Consider the following 11,279-nt stretch of genomic DNA (forward strand, 5'->3'; position numbering starts at 1 on the left):
GTCCTTGTTCATGCTGTCTCCTCTGTCTGGAGTATACGTCCCACCTCACCAGACAAACATTTACTCATCTGAGACTCAGGTCAGGCATACTAGGAAGTCCTTCTTGAATTGTATGGGCTATAGGCTACCACTGCAGCTTTCTGGACATGCCTATGTCTTGAAATCACCTGCCCATGTTTCTGTCTACACTATTATGTGTTCTCTGGGAGCAGTAACTGGGTGTCATTCATCTTTGTACTTTGAGTTTCCACACAGCGCCAGCTTCAAAAACATGCTAAATAAAAGTTTGCCAAACTGAAATGAATGATACTAAACTGTGTCTTCAGTTGAGTTACCTAGGAACAAGACTCAAAGGAAGAGTTCGCCTGCAGGAAATTTACTGGGACTGCCCTGGGACTCAATCCCTACAGCAGGGCAGGGAGGAAGAGGAGGAAGTGGAGGAATCAAGTCTGGGCATAGGGAGAAGTTGGATAGTGATGCAGTCGTGATGAGACCCCAGCTAGCTCCACAGTGAGCTCAAGAGCTGAAAGTCCCTGTAGAGCTGTCCTACCCTGAAGTAAGAGGTCCAGGCCTCTATAACCCCCTGTCAACTAGTTATTGGATGTTGTCTCCTTAGGGTCAACAGCTCCCTTCGAGTGGGGGGAAATTACTGCAAGGTGACTGCATCAACCAGAGTTTGGTCCCAGGAGAACCATTCAGTGGGAAGGTAAATGGAAAAATGGAGGGATGGATTGATAGATACATAGGTAGGTAGGTAGATAGATATATGGATGGATAGATAGATAGATAGATAGATAGATAGATAGATAGATAGACAGATAGATAGATAGAATTGGAAATTTACTTGTTAAAGGAACATGACCTATGCAATCATTGGAGCTGGTTATATAGCTTATCTGAGTCTGTTTTTTCTGTGTCTGGTGCTCAATCCTGAAGTCTGCAAGATAGGCAGTCAGTGGCGTTATTTCTGAGGGCTCTGTTCTGTTCCATTGATCTATATCTCTGTTTTGGTACCAGTACCATGCTGTTTTGGTTACTGTAGCCTTGTAGTATAGTTTGAAGTCAGGTAGTGTGATGCCTCCAGCTTTGTTCTTTTGGCTTAGGATTGACTTGGCGATGCGGGCTCTTTTTTGGTTCCATATGAACTTTAAAGTAGTTTTTTCCAATTCTGTGAAGAAAGTCATTGGTAGCTTGATGGGATGAGTTCATGTCCTTTGTAGGGACATGGATGAAACTGGAAACCATCATTCTCAGTAAACTATCGCAAGAACAAAAAACCAAACACCGCATATTCTCACTCATAGGTGGGAATTCAACAATGAGATCACATGGACACAGGAAGGGGAATATCACACTCTGGGGACTGTGGTGGGGAGGGGGGAGGGGGGAGGGATAACATTGGGAGATATACCTAATGCTAGATGACGAGTTAGTGGGTGCAGCGCACCAGCATGGCACATGTATACATATGTAACTAACCTGCACAATGTGCACATGTACCCTAAAACTTAAAGTATAAAAAAAAAAAAAAAAAAGTTAGGCAGTCAGAAGAGAAGACGGAAGTGAAGTGGAGAATGCAGGACAAACTAGAACCTGTGAAGCTGAGATTCAACCCAACAGGATGTGCTGAACCCATGCCAGTCTCTCTATCTAAGGCACCATCTTGGCTAATGGCTGTGTGGAGAAGCTGGCACCCTTCATCATGGCACTAAGAGCTGTCAGCCACCAACACTCCCAGTGTCTGGGGAAACGAGTGCCCTAGGACTGGAAAAGGGGATTGGGGTGGAGTACCACAGCAGCCACTCTACGATGTTGTTCACAGACCAGCACTTGGCAAGGTTCATTTTTTCTAGGGCCTCACATCCCAAGGATGACAAAATCTAGCTTGTGAAAACAGATAAAGCACAGTCAATGAATATCAAATAATGCAATAAAAATAAAACTAGTTAATAAAAATCTTACCCTCATATACTATGAAATTTCAGGTGGGCAGAAAGAAAATAAGGAACATCCAGGGACCAGAGGGAATTTTTAAGGAATTCACAAGATTGAAGGTGATAGAGAGAGGGAGGTCTGAGCTGTGGGGAAATGGGCAAGGAAACAAATTATAAAAATGTATGATGTCTTGTTGTTTTCATGGAGAATATACGAAGTAGGCTTTGAAGGATGAAAGTCTGGACAACACTAACTTAGAAATTCTTCCAATTAGTTGTGTATTTCTAGAAATCTATTCATTCTTCTTTTCTTCCCCACCTTCCTACTCCTTGGCCATCATCTTAGTCAAGGATAGCACAATGGTGCTCCTTCTCACTCCTTGCCCATGGCAGACATCACTAATCAATTGTGGCATTCCTTCCTGGGTGCCCAAATAAGATCTCAGAATCCTCAGCATTGTATTCCAGGTAGCCACTGCCAATTGATGGTAGGGAACTTAATAGCCATCCCTGCTCATAATCCATTGCATTCGTTTATACCTGACTTACAATTTCTTCTAAAAATGCCTGTTTCTCTCACCATCTTTACCTGCTGTAACAGACCTAAAACCCATGCCTGAGAACAAAAATTCTAGCCTCTATTCTGCATCCTTGGCCTTAGTAAAATGAGGCAAATTGAAAGGATTTGAGGCTTTTAAAGCCTGTTTCTCTGGCTATTTCACCATAGAACAGTCCCACTTCTTAGGGACATAGATTTAGGAAACAGGATCAGTATTAGCAAGAACAAAGGAAAGTGTGGCAAATAAATCCACCTGCCATTCTCAGAAAAGAAACTATTCTTGAGAAGCAGGTTTTAGAAAGAAATTGGGGGAAAGGAAATATAAAATAACTATACATGCAAAAATGGTAGGGAAACTTCTGTTTTCATTAATAACAATTATGAAGAAGAGCTACTTATAGTTGTACCTTGCTTTCAGCAATGGATGGATATGAACTGAACTTTCGTAAATCAATCTATTGGCTTAGATGCTTGTTTCAGAATCCTTCGTATCTGATTTATTACCTTAGTGCCTTAACAATGCATTAATAGTGCATTCCTCTGGCCTTGGTTCCCAATTAGTTTTCTGTAAGCAAGCATTTAAATGTTAAGGAATGTTAGGAAATCTCTTTGGAAGGCAAATGATTCAATTGAAGTGTAAGTAACCCCCTCAGTTTATCTAATATTGATATTACCTGCTGCTATTATAGACATTTATATTTTTCAAAGTGCTACCACACTTAAATGTATTCGATCAGCCAAATGACTCTGTAGGGAGAGTGTGGGGTGGCCGTGGCTCCCACTTTCTGAAGAGGAAACAGGAAGTGTGTTTCATAAGTGCTTTGCTTACTGGAGTTCACATGGGTAGTTAGTGACAGTTAAGACTTGGTCCCATGTCATCTGACACGTGGCCAAAACTGTTTCCCATTAGCATGTACTATGTCAAGTGTGATGTCTGCTTGCTTATTTTTTGAGGTGACATCAACTATATCAAGTTCTCTGAATTCAAGTATATTCCAAATGATCTGCTTATTGAGAAACTGAACTATGGTGCTATTCAATGGTTCTCAATATTTGGTGTTCATCAGACTTATCTAAGATGCTTTTTAAAAATCCAGGTGCTAGGCCGAGGCAGGCAGATCACGAGGTCAAGAGATCGACACCATCCTGGCCAACATAGTGAAACCCCATCTCGACTAAAAATACAAAAAATTTAGCCAGGCGTGGTGGTGTGCGCCTGTAGTCCCAGCTACTCGGAGGTTGAGGCAGGAGAATCACCTGCACCTGGGAGATGGAGGTTGCAGTGAGCCGAGATCATGCCACGGCGCTCCGGCCTGGGTGACAGAGCGAGACTCAGTCTCAAAAAAAAAAAAAAAAAAAAAAAGCAGGTGCAGAGACCCACCTCAGACCTGTCAAATCTGAGTCTCTGGGGTGGTGGCAGGGAAAACATCTGCACCTTAACAGGCTTTCCAGCCAATCCTAAAATACAGTCATGTTTGAAAACCACTGGTTAAACTACCTGCATGGCTTCAGATAAGCACACATGACCATCATAGGCTGAGATAACACAGTAGCCAGACTCAGAGAGTTAACATGCAGCCATCGGCTAGAGATTATACGTATAGACTAAGTACATCATTGTATTTGGAGTACACAGACTGATCTTGGACTTTGTCCACAGGAGTATGATGAACAGAAGGACCAAAAGGATTTTGATTACAGCACTGTTTGCCACTACAAAACCACAAAATGGCTTTTCTCTCCACCCTTAGATACATGCCAGGGGAAAAGGACATGATCCTCACTGGGACTTTCTCAGAGACCTTCAGGTAGTAGGTTCTATTAAAACTTGAGGAAGGTCTCGGGGGTCAACTTCTGGGGAACCTAGAATGTGGCAAGAAGAACGCAATTCACCAACCCCAATCCTCATCTTCCAGGAAGCCTTCCTAAGCCAACTTGCAGTCTTCTTGCATGCGGGTGGGCCCATAAAATTAGTTCCCACAAATGGAATGTGGGAGGAAGTGTGGCCTATTATCTGGGTGGTGGGAGCAAGGTTGCCTTCTTCATGTGATCTCTCTTCTCTCATCTTCTGGTTACAGAGAATACAGTAAAGAACTCTCTCGGCCTCAAAGGGAATGTCAGAGACTTGAGTGGAAGGAGCCTGGGTCCCTAAGTGGCTCAATGGAGCAGAGCCCATCCCTCACCTCCCCCAGCCTCCAACTTCATTGGGCTGTGATGTCAGTGAGGTTAGAGAAAAGTAAATTCTGGTGGGGAAGGGGAGTAAAGCTGCCTGGGCTTTGGGGTCATTTGTCACAGCAGGTAGCCTGCCCTGCCTAGCACAGACAGATGCATGCCTTATCCTCTTCCCAGATGTCCACCTGGCTCCAGGTGCAATCTCATGACCGGAAGGATACATTTTTACTGTCTTACACCCACACTCTTCCCTGTCCCTTTTCAGCACTTAGGAATCAACTCTTTCCTCTTCCTCCCGGCTCTTTGGGACCTACTCTAGTTTTCTAGTCTGCAATTAAATTTTTCCTGGAAAATGTTTACCACAATTAAGCATCAGTACAAAGCCTATTTGTCCTCTACTCCTCTGCTGACATTTTAGTTCAATATATAATCAAAAGGGAAGAAAGCAAAGGGCAAAGTCCTCTGATGTGAGTTTCCAACATCTGGTGCCCCAAGGTACGTAAAGGTAGAAGGCAGCTGAAAGCTGACAGTCTCCTCAGGGTTGCCCTGTCATCCGCAGAATCCATCTTCAGCCCCCAGGTGGGCTTAAAGGAAGTCTCCGAGGCCAGATGCGTACCAGCAGCTGCTGGTGGAAATTGCATTTGGGAAGGCTGTTCTTCTGTTAACCCCAAACACTGTCTTCTCTGGAGCTCTTGGGTGTGCTGTCACATCAGGTGTAGCAGGAGGGAACACACTTGGTGGGCAGAGAGGGCAGGGAGAAATGCTTCAGGTTCCCACCACTTATAAGCTGTGTGATATCCGGTGACTTTATTAACCTTTCTGGGCCTTAGTTACTGGATCCATAAAGTAGGAATGGCATTAGTAGCTACCTCCTAGTTCTGTTATGAGGATTAAATGAAACAATACTTGCGAAAGGCTTAGTGCCTGGCACCTAACAAGTGTCAGTAAATGTGAGCAATTGTGGTGGCAATTGTGCTTGTGGTTGTTGTTATTAGAATATCTGGTTTCTTCTGCTCCTGAGTTTCTGGTGATTGTCCAGCTCTTCTACAGGAACACCATGACCCCCAAGTATGCTGAACTACAGTTTTCTTGATTTTAGAGATAGAAGGGATGATCTTCGCAAAAACCTCATTGTAAAGGAAAATAAAGGGCCTACAGTCTAGGGCTGTGAAAAGACATGCTTTTGGTCTCTCAGTGGTTCCACTGCAGTCAGCCCTAGAACCGAGGCTTCTCCTCCAATATCCTTCCTGCCTCCCCACTCTTCCAGTAGGCTTTTCCTACAACCCTCAGGTTCTGAAACTGGACTCCCTGGGTTCAAATCCTGGTCCTGCCAATTCCCAACACTGTAGTCATAGGAAAGGTCCTTAACCTCAGTGTGCCCCAGTGTGACCTTGACTACAAAGTGGGGAGAACAATTGTCCCGGCCTAGGATGGGCATTAAGAGGACAGAGTGAACTGTGTCTGAGTGTGGGAACCAGGCCTGGCCACCCAGGCCCATGTTATTCCACTGAGCCACCCCTGCCTCTCAGATGGGGCAAAGTTCAGGACACGTTAGCCCCCAGCTCTGCTGACTTGGTGTGTTCCGTGGGCCAGGGCTGACCCATCAGCCTCATCGTCTTTAGCATTTCTAGTAAGTGTTCCCTAGCAGCTCTGCTGAGTGGCATGGCCTAATCCTGCCTGGCAGCTTTACAAAATCAATCTCAAACCACTTCAGGAGGGCGACCAGCCAGGATTTAGCAGTCACTTCTAATGGACGAGAAAATGGAGCCCCGTGTCCCCTGGTGTGTGCTGAGTCAGTGACACAGCACCGCTTGGGAGCCAGGGGCCACTCCTAGGAACGCCACTCCCCCCACACAACTCTGGCCTCACACTTCCAAGCTTGGATGCCCCTGGTGAGCTCAGGCCCAGAATCCCACACTAGAACTCCCAGGACCTCAAGCTGCTGTGACTGTCACAGATGGAATGTGCTGCAGTCAAAAACCTGCAATGGAGTCCACAGAACTCCCTGTCAGCAGAAAATCCTCCCTTGCTGCAGAGAACAAGGTGGCTGTGGGGTGACTGGAGGTGAGAGGGAAAAAATCCTCCCACAAACACTGTTAATCCCTATTTGATAGAGAGAAGAGGAAAGGACTCTCACGGTAAGACACATCAATTAGATTCCCATCCTTGCCCCTGAAAACCTCTGGGAACTGAATGTGATCCTTGGGAAAGGCAGATTGGAGGGGTCTTAGCAAACTTGCTCGAATCATTAAAGCAATCACAAGTGGGCACTGGGCTGGAGGTTCCCAAAGAGGAAACCACAGGCCCCAATTCTCCTTGCTCCTGCCTCAGCCCTACTTCCTAACCTCCTCTTCTCCAACAGTGAGCTGCCCATCAAGCCTCCACTCCAGTCACTCCCGTGACCCTCCAGAAAAGGAAGGCACCAGGGCCGTAAGGGAGAGAGCAGTACTTCAAGCATTTCTGCTGTTCCAGATGCCTCTATCTCCCTTTCCCCCCGCCTCTCTCTTTCTCTCTATCTCTCGGCTTCGACTTTTGCATTAGGGTCAGTCGTCTCATCCAGTGACTACATGAGGAGAGTCCTTACCTGAGCCCCAGTCTTCCTCCCCTGTCTCAAGTCGAGGAATGAAGACACCTTGGGCAGCCTTTCAGACAGCGTCTCCGCAGAGTGATTTGTGGCCTGCGCAGTTGGGGCAGGATCATTAAGTATGTTGATGATGACAGCCCGTGAGCGTGTCACAGGGTTACTGAGCGTTGGGACAAGAGTGTGGGGCTCTTCTAAAGGAAATGAAAACAGCTGTTTTCAACCTCATCAGCTCATCTTCCTCCTATGAAATTTCAGCCTTACAGCAACAGCCCCAAACTCCACACTGAAGCTGCCTCCTTCTGCTCTCCTCCCCTCTGAAAGGAATGCTTTCCCTAGGCTGAGAGTGCAGGTGGCATTTTAGGTGCTCAAGGGTAGCCCTTTGACATGGGCATGATTTACTGAACCTGATCCTGGTAACCTCCAGCTCTCGCCTGCCCCATCCCTCTTTTTTTAATCAGTGAGACTGGATTATGATTCTGCTTAGAAACAATGGTAAGCCATGTGGCCCCCATATCAAAGTAATCCCCAGGCTTCAGTGGCAAATAAAAAGCAGTCTCCAAGGAGGCCTTGAAATGGCAAGGCTTGGAATGTGATCTGCAGTACAAGCTCCTGCCTGGGCATCTCCCAGCACTGAGTATTGTGGGAGATTTGTCAAAAAGAAGGGGGAAGAGAAAAGCCCATGACAACTCCAGAATTGTTTCGGTTTTGTTAGCAAAGACAAGATAAGCAAAACAATCTCTATCAAATTCGATTAATTTTTTTCTTGCTAATTCATTTAGCCGTGTTTATCATGAAGGCTGAGACATCAAATCTCAGGGGACAGTGCTCCCCTACACCACACTGAGACGTTGTTGCACAATAAGGAAGCAAGTCATCCTGATCAAGGTCACCTGTCCGTCACATGGCACCTTGAGAGCCACTTCTCCTTGGGAGTGGGAGTGAGGGCTGGTCTGAGTCACTTCTCATTCCTCGCTCCTGAGATTGCGTGGTGGTGGCAGCCAGCAGCTGGCTTTCTGCTCTCTGATGCCGAACTCTCTTCCCTGCCTGGCTGCATAAGAGAAGACCTCCTCACCCCGCCTCCCCAACCCCCTTGTAATAAAGGACTTTTGCAATTGAAAAGCTAGATCCTCTGTCCATAGAATTTTCTGAGAATATTGTAGCATAGAACTTTTTGCCCAAGGCAGCTGAATGTTAAAGACATTAGTTAATTAAGTCTCAGAATACTGTCATCACTGTCTACTTCCTCTCAGGCCAAGAGACTAAAGAATACAGTGCATCCAGCCAAGTCCAAAGAAAAAGACAGCAGGGAATGAAATTCTCCAACCCTAATATTATTCAGCACCTTAAGTCTTATTGAGGTGCCTGAGAATGGGGCTGCCTTGGGTCAGGTGGACTATACCCAGGACTCACTTTGGAAGACCTCAAAACGAACCAGGCCCTGCCCCTTCCTAGCTGTGTGAATTTGGGCAAGCATCCCAGTTTCTCTGAGCCTCAGTTTCTGCATCTGAAGAATGGAGCTCTTAATAACTACTTCATAGGGTTGCTGGAAGAATGAGCTATAAGAATATATGTGAAAGTGCCATTGAAATATTTGTACCCATAGAGTCTAATGGGGCCTCAGAGGGGCAGGTAGCTTACTAAGACTTCTTCAGCCTCCCTAAGAGCTAGGAAACAGCAACAGATGCTGACTGAAAACTCTAGAGTCATCCAGAGGTAAAGGTCACTCTACAGATGGTATATGACAAATATACCATTGTTTTCAGTCCTCTCCTGCAGGAAACAACAGAAACTCTTTTTAAGCATCTTAAAACACACATACAGAACTCTCTTCAATAGTGGTTAGCAAGCATCTATATGTGTTCCTCGTCATCAGGTTTTTAGAAATCTAATTGCTGAAGCTGATGTCTCTCTGTGAAGTAAGCTGATCTGCTCAAGTGTCCCCTTTTGCTGCTTTGACACCTCCACGGAGCTGCCCGGTGCCATCCGCGGCTCATGCAAACACTCTTGCTCCAAGATTATGAGCGAGTGACAGCACAGCCTTTCAAGGTGTGCTAAATGAGAAATGTGCAATTTAGGCAGAGCATTCACATGTTTGAATGAAGGACGGCAACTGTCGAGGCTGCCGGCATTGAACGGAAATTGATGTTCTGGTTGCTATTTACCTAGCAGAAATGAGTTCTGGGAAATCAGCCTCAGCAAGAGGGACAGAGGAGCAGGTGGACAGAGGAAGAAAGCGAATCCTCTTGAGAAGAGTTTCCCCCTTTGTTACTTTCACTGTCCTGTGCATCTCTGCTGGTAGTTTGCTTCATGGGTCTTTGTGGGCGATGGCTTTGTGAATCCCATCCAGCCTCCACTTCAGAGCATGAAGGAGCAGATGCATTAACAAAGGAGGGCAAGGGATGCGCTACAGAGACACAAGTTTCTCACTGAGAAATGGAGATTTGAGGACAGCAGGGGGTGTGCCTTGAGCAGAAGGATTTTGCAAGGAGAGGAAGCCTGTGACTATTGTCAGGGGAGATACCCTTTGCTTGTTTTAGGTTATATGTCCCAGTTATACTTGGAAGAGAAGGAAGTGGCATCACAGGGTGGAGGAATGCCTTTGGAACAGTCCAGCAATTTCCCACTTCTAACAGACCCCGTTCTGGGACACAAGGAGAGCCCAACGACCCAGCGAGATGCTGGGTTCTGCCTGGAGACCGACTGGCTGAATCCACATGCATCTCAGATAAAGCGTCTCAGATAAGGGACCACTCTGTCCCTGCTCAGGGAAGCAGGGAAGCAGACAAGCTTTGCTGTGATTGCCAAACTTAAAAAGGCTGTACCTCTCCAACCTCTGTGTGTTTCAACAGCAAAAGAATCTTCAGCCATCAGCCCTGGCCTTGTGCTTCCACTGAGCTCTGGGTCCCTTTGCACTGCCCTCATTTGATGATGACTGTTTTTATATCTGTCCCTCACGTAACAGAATGAAAAGCACCCCAGCAGAAGCAGGCCCTTATTTTTCAAAAGTGACCCCAATAAATCTCATGTATCATTCAGTCACCACAAACCGTGAGGGGTATTTGTTCATTCTCAACAGGTCTTGGCTTTAGGTGATTGGAGAGAGAGGGAAAAGGGGTTTCATAGACCCCTTTGGAAATCTGATAAAAGCTACAGATACCAGGGGAGAAAAATGAACACACATGCTAAAAGTTGTATATAATTTCAGGAAGTTCACACTTTCCTCGAACTTCAGATTAAGAAACCCTACTCCAGTTGTTTCCAAAAGTAGGGAGGTGCCTAGATCTCTGTCACCCATCCTTGGACCAGAAGGACGTTTGTATAGAATTAGAGAGGCACTGATTCTCTACATGCAGCCCTCTTCACTTGAACAAGGTGAATGCCCTCTTTGATGCTTGTCTCTTTGCTGTTTATGGAAACAGTGCTTTTACCTGGTAACAGAGCATAGTGTGTGTGTGTGTGTGTGTGTGTGTGTGTGTGCAGAGAAAGGCATCAAGATAAAAAATTGCCCCCTCACCCATCAGATAACAATGGACTCTGATAGAAATTGGTTTTTCTTTTGATTTAGAGCTTTAAAAATCAAAATATAAACTACATGTTCATGGACTGCTTCTTAAAAGCTCTCCAAATGGTTTTATGCTGCTATTCAACATTATCCACATCCACACCCACTGTCGAATACCTACTATAGGGTAATGCCTTTTTCTTGAAGGTTAGTTCCCAAGTGAGCTGTAGAAAAAATACCTAAGGGCATTGAGATTTCTGATCTAGAGGAGAGGATCACCTAGTGATTTTTTAACTACCCCTACACCACTTGTTAGAGGAATAGGGATTCAGCAACTCATTTTTTGGCTATAGATTCAGAACTCATAAAGGTAAGGTGCCATGATTTTATTGTTTGTGACCACCCTCCCAAATTCATATATTGAAATCCTAACTCCCAAGGTGATGGTATTAGGAGATATTGCATTTGGGAGGTTATTAGATCATGAGGGTGGAGCCCTTATAAATGAGATTAATGCTCTTATAAAAG

General features: G+C 45.5%; 1 long non-coding RNA gene across 1 annotated transcript in view; it reads right to left on the reverse strand.

Moving 5' to 3' along the window:
- The window catches only part of LOC107974442 (uncharacterized), a 35,102-nt gene extending 27,673 nt beyond the window's left edge, over nucleotides 1-7,429 (reverse strand). Inside the window, exon 1 of the long non-coding RNA XR_001717232.3 lies at nucleotides 7,250-7,429. This is a non-coding gene — a long non-coding RNA (uncharacterized LOC107974442). The remainder of the gene's footprint in view (nucleotides 1-7,249) is intronic.
- Nucleotides 7,430-11,279: the final 3,850 nt, after the last annotated feature.

The sequence above is a fragment of the Pan troglodytes genome, chromosome 3 (assembly GCF_028858775.2).
Source record: "Pan troglodytes isolate AG18354 chromosome 3, NHGRI_mPanTro3-v2.0_pri, whole genome shotgun sequence".
Classification (NCBI taxonomy): domain Eukaryota; kingdom Metazoa; phylum Chordata; class Mammalia; order Primates; family Hominidae; genus Pan; species Pan troglodytes.